Source organism: Pongo pygmaeus, chromosome 16 (genome assembly GCF_028885625.2).
Source record: "Pongo pygmaeus isolate AG05252 chromosome 16, NHGRI_mPonPyg2-v2.0_pri, whole genome shotgun sequence".
NCBI lineage: Eukaryota > Metazoa > Chordata > Mammalia > Primates > Hominidae > Pongo > Pongo pygmaeus.
In genome coordinates, this window is record NC_072389.2 from 82,614,684 (window position 1) to 82,620,683 (window position 6,000).

General features: G+C 45.6%; 1 protein-coding gene across 3 annotated transcripts in view; it reads right to left on the reverse strand.

The window, feature by feature from the left end:
• The window catches only part of SCAPER (S-phase cyclin A associated protein in the ER), a 552,312-nt gene extending 551,804 nt beyond the window's left edge, over positions 1-508 (reverse strand). For 2 of the 3 annotated variants that reach the window (XM_063652363.1, XM_063652364.1), the window contains exon 1: positions 411-508. The gene's annotated coding sequence lies outside the window, so the exon portion shown is untranslated. The remainder of the gene's footprint in view (positions 1-410) is intronic. The other variant, XM_054452429.2, reaches the window with a different exon arrangement.
• Positions 509-6,000: the final 5,492 nt, after the last annotated feature.

A 6,000-nucleotide genomic window follows, 5' to 3' on the forward strand; every position in this document is an offset into this window, starting at 1 on the left:
GCCCCTCGCATTTAGACATTCCAGAAGCCTCGTCACCCGCGGCCGGGGCTGCCCCCAAGTGAGGTGACGCGGCAGCCCCCCACTCACCCCTCAGACCGCGTAGTATGCGGGGTCTCACGTCCCTCACACCCCAGATGAGCCCGCAGGGCAGGCCCGGGCGCGGCTTACCCCAGCCCCCGTCCCGAGGCCTCCGAGGCCGACCTCTGAGCCCTCCCCAGGCGACCGCGGCTCCCCTCCCCCAGCAACGATCCCTGCCCCGCTCAACTCGCACTCCCAGGTGAGGGGAGGGGGTGAAAGGGCGTACCCCGCCGCCATTTTGTCCCCTGGTCCCCGCAAGGCATTCAGACGGCCCGCGCCCCAACCCGGACCCGCCCGGGTCTGCGCTACGCACGCCCCTCGCGGACACTCACCCCCGGCCGCCCTGCGCAGTTCGGGGCGGCTCAGAGCGTCCCGCCGGGAAAGGGGCGTGGCGGGGCGGGGCAGGGAGGCCTCGGAGAGGCGGGGTGGCTTCCCGGCGCACCACGTGATCTCACCCGCTGCCTCTGCCTCGCCGCTCCCGGCTGCAAGTTCTGTGTCGTCCGCGCGCAGGCGCACGCCGTTTCGCGCCGTTGGGGCGCCCAGGCGGGATGTCTGAGGGTCGCTTTGGTTCGATGTCCTGGCCGCGGCTTTTCCGAAGCTGTTTCTTTTCCTAGGTTAAGCTTACACCGCCGCTTTTGGCCACATAGGTCCTTCTCTTACTCAATCTCTTCCCTCCTCCTGCCTTATCACCACAGTCAATCCACAGATTAAGGACTTAGAGACGCGCCTCACAGAAATCTGTGCTGGCGAAAGCACTTGACAGGAGCACGCTGGGCTGCGCTGAACACAACTAGGCCTCCGAGAAGCTTTATCAGGGCCCTTCTGTGTGCCAGGCTTGGAAGGTCGAAGTACAGAGACCTAACAAATACGTTTCATCTACTTCAAAGACAAACACATGATGAATTAAATACTTTAACGTTTAAATCAGTCTGAACAAAATAGAAAAAAGATTCAATGCAGACTGTAATTATCAAACGAATATTCACCGTCCCTTTTCATCCAGCTGGGAAACAGCTCTTTACCCTTCCCTCTCCCCACCCGCAGTAGGCGGGAGGTCCTGGATTCACAAGCGCTGCGGGGGCAGGAACCATATGGCTATGTTCTGGCTCCCCTTCTCTCTTGCCTTCTTAGAAAACTCGCTTTTTCATTTATTCAGCAAATGTTTATTGACCACATACTATATATCAGATGGTATTCTAGATGCTTGGAGTTAATAAGTGAGCAAAATAAACAGAAATCTCTAAAAAACCTCCGACTTCTTGGAGCAGGGTGAAACCAGGCAAGTGTTACATCAAGTTTAGCCAAAAGCTGTGTCCTTACATATTTTAAGTTCAGCCTGAAGGTTTATCCGTAAATAGTAAACTATAACCTAAATGGAGGTGTAAATATACTGCAACCTACTCTTGCGCCAATCACCAAGTTTTGGCCAAAGACGGCCAACTGTTCAAACCGTGTTCAAATAAGGTAAACGTCTAGCTATAACCATTCCGGCTGTTTCCCTACCTCACTTTTCTTTCTCTGTCTGTAAACCTTTTTCCACCATGTGGCTCTGCGGGAGTCTGTGTGAACCTACTCTGGCTCAGGAGGCTGCCTGATTCGGGAATCGTTCTTTGCTCAAATTCTGTTTAATTTGGCTAATGTTTTGCTTTTAACACAAGAAATAGTAAACACAATAAATAAGTAAATTATATAACATGATAAGCACTACAATAAACAAAATGAATAGGATAAGGGGGATAGAGTAGGGAGCATACAATTCTATAAAAGGTGGTCAGGGCCTCATTTCTTAATTATCCCCGCTTCCTTTCATACTCATAAGCATGTAAACAACCTGAAGTCTCTCCCACCTTGAAATCTCCCGCCGAACCTACCAGACTCCACTTCAACCTCTGCTTTCTTTCCTATAATACATTTCTCCAATTATCTAAACAAGAGTGCTTCCAATTCCTCAACCACTACTCAAGTCTGGACTTACTGCACTCTGGTTTCTGCCCCACCACCCCACTGAAACCATTCTTTCCAAAGTCACTAGGGGCCAGCCGCCGTGGCTCACGCCTGTAATCCCAGCACTTTGGGAGGCTGAGGCAGGTGGATCACCTGAGGTCAGGAGTTCAAGACCTCCCTGGCCAAAATGGCGAAACCCTGTCTTTACCAAAAATACAAAAAAAAAAAAAAAAAAATAGCCGGGTGCGGTGGCGCACACCTATAGTCCCAGCTACTCGGGAGGCTGAGGCACGAGAATCCCTTGAACCTGGGTAGCAGAGGTTTGCAGTGAGCTGAGATCATGCCACTGCACTCCAGTCTGGGTGACAGAGCAAGACTCTGTCTCGATTTAAAAAAAAAAAAAAAAGTTGGGCTGGGCTAGTGGCTCCCGCCTGTAATCCCAGCACTTTGGGAGGCTGAGGCAGGCAGATCACTGGGTCAGGAGATCGAGACCATCCTGACCAACATGGTGAAACCCCATCTCTACTAAAAATAACAAAAATTAGCTGGGCATGGTGGCATGTGCCTGTAATCCCAGCTACTCAGGAGTCTGAGGCAGGAGAATCGCTTGAACCAGGGAGACAGAGGTTGCAGTGAGCAAAGATCGTGCCACTGCACTCCAGCCTGGCGACAGAGCGAGACTCTGTCTCAAAAAAAAAAAAAAAAAAAAAAGTCACTAGGGATTTCCCTACTGTATATCTTATGGACATTATCATCATTACCTAACTTAATTTCTCTTCATGACACTCCTTCCTTCTGGAAATACTTTTCCTTGCCTTTCATTTTTACTCTCTTGGTAGCACTTCTCCATCTCTAACCACTCCCTCTCCATCTCTAACCACTCCCTCTCCATCTCTTTTAAAGTCTGTCTTATTTCTCCCAGGCTTTAAATATTGTTATCCCACAGGAATAGGTGTAAGCCTTCACTCTTTTCCCACTGGACACACTCTCTATGTGACCGCTGCCTTTTACATAACTTTGGTTAGCATCTTTATGCTCTGGATTTCCCAATATATATCCCCAGCCCTGATTCCTACTCCTGGGATCCGGGCCACATTGTTAACTACCTACTGGTCATCTCCACTTGAATTAATAAAAATAAATATGACAAAAATAAAAACCATTCATCTTTCTTATATACATATAAAACAGCTTTATTGAGATGTAACCTACATACAAATCAGTGGTTTTTAGGATATTCACACAATTGTGCAATCATCACTGCATTTTCTTCACCCCAGAAAGAAACCCAGTACTCACTTCTCCATTTTCCCTCAATTCTCTCAGCCATAGGCAACCAATAATCTACTTTCCCTATGCATAGATTTGCCTACTCCGGACACCTTGTATAAAGGGAGTCATGAGATATGGTATTTTGTAACTGGCTTCTTTCACTTTGCATATATTCGAGGTATGTTTCTGGGCGCGGTGGCTCACGCCTGTAATCCCAGCACTTTGGGAGGCCAAGGCGGGCAGATCACAAGGTCAGGAGATCAAGACCATCCTGGCTAACAAGGTGAAACCCCGTCTAGACTAAAAAATAGAACAAATTAGCTCGGCGTGTTGGTGGGCGCCTGTAGTCCCAGCTACTCAGGAGGCTGAGGCAGGAGAATGCCATGAACCCAGAAGGTGGAGCTTGCAGTGAGCCAAGATCTCCCCACTGCACTCCTGCCTGGGTATGACAGAGCGAGACTCCGTCTCAAAAAAAAAAAAGGTATGTCCACGTTGTAGCATGCATCAACACTTCATTCCTTTTTAAGGCCAAATAATTGTCCATTGTATAGAATATATAATCACCTTTTATTTATCCATCAGTGGAAGGACATACAGACTATTTCCACTTTTTGACTATTATGAACAATGCTGCTATGCGCATTTATTTACAAGTTTTTGTGGGGATATATATTTTCATTTATTTTGGGTATATTCCTAGGAGTAGAATTGCTGGGCTACATAGTAACTGTATTTTTAAATTTTTCTGGATCTGCTAGATGATTTATCAAACCAGCTACACCATTTTATACTCCCACCAGCAGCATATAAGGGTTCCAGTTTCTCCACAGCTTTTCCAACACTTACCGTTGTCTGTCTTTTTTATTACAACCATCTGAGTGGATGTGAAGTGGTATCTCATTGTAGTTTTGATCTGCAGTTCCCTGACGGCATAGTTTCATGTGCTTATTGGCCATTTGTGTATGGTATTAGATAAATGTCTATTGAAATCCTTTGCCAATTTTTTAGTCAGGTTACCACTCATTTTCTTTTGCCACAAAATCTGTTCTTATTAATGATATACCAAACAGTCTGGTTCCCCTCCATGATGTGCTGCTGCCTTGGCCCCACTGATGGCAGACAGGTAACTTGCTTCAGCCAATAAAATGTAAGCAGGAATGTCAGTTCCAAGCAGAATTTTTAAGAGCTAGCATGTGGGTTCACCATGTCTCTTTTCTGTCTGCCACAAGCAATTTGTTTTAGAGGGAAGCTATTCCATCAGCATAAGTTCCATACTAGAGATGACATGGAGCAGAACTGCAGCTGATCCCCAGTGGATATGTAGCATTTGATATGGTTTGGCTGTGTCCCCACCCAAATATCATCTTGAATTATAATCCCCATAATCCCCACATATCTAGGGAGAGACCTGGTGGGAGGTAAATTGATCATGGGAGCGGTTTCCCCCATGCTGTTCTCATGATAGTGAGTTCTCACAAGAGCTGATGGTTTTATAAGGGCCTCTTCCACCTTTGCTCCTCATTCTTCTCTCTCTCACCTGCCCTAATATAAGATGTGACTCTTCCCCTTTCACCATAATTGTAAGTTTCCTGAGGCCTCCCCAGCCATGCAGAACTGTGAGTCAATTAAACCTCCTTCCTTTATAAATTACCCAGCCTTGGGTGTTTGTTTATAGCAGTGTGAAAATGGACTAATACAGCATTTGTTTTTGTAAGCCACTCAGATGCTTTGGGACATTTGCTACTGCATCATAACATAGCCTGGCCTAGAGGACACACTCATCATATGTGACTGGCTCCACTGTCCCTCCAGGCTCCTTGACATGGCCTACAAGGCCCTAAAGATCAGGCTTGTTGTCCTGTACAGCCTCATTTTTAGGCCATTCCCTCAACCACCCTATCCTCCAGACAAAATAAAATGCATTCAGGCCCTGGAATTTACCTCTTCCTCTCTCTTTCTCCCTCCCCCTAACCTGACTTTGCCTAAGTATTCATTATTACTGGATTAATATAATATTAATAGCTATCTTTGCCTAAATATTTTCTGTGTCCACAACATATATGCGTGTGTGCATGTGTACACACACACGTCTTCTGCTTTGTTGTCAGATATATACACACACACACACATATATATATATATTTGGTCTGACAACAACCCTAAGAATTAGGTACCATATCCCATTTTACAAATCAATAAAGACCCTAGATTTACTTTTCCTGGCACTAGGAAGGGGTAGGGCCAGAATTTGAACCTAGGTTTATTTGATTCCAAAGCCCTTCTTTGAGTCATTATGCTGTACTAAGAGCTAAAGGTAATTGAATTTTAGTAAGCATTTAGTATGTGGCAGGCATTATGCTAAATGGATATTAGCATGGACTTTTCATGGATTATATTTAACGCACATAGAGAAATCCATGCACTTGAAGTATAGAATAGTGGTATCCCACAGCAGTTTAAGACCCTGAATTTGGAGATAGATAACATAATATGCGACCTTGAGCAAATTACTAAAACTCTCTAAACTCTACATCATCATCTGTAAAATGGAGCAATAAAATACACCTCAAAGGGTTTTGTGAGTATTAATGAATCAATTTTTAGAAAGCACTTAGAAAACCTTAGCATAGAGAAAGAGGTCAAATTATACCAACTATAATGTTTCTTTTGTCATCTAATCTCACAACAAACATATGAGCTGGGTGC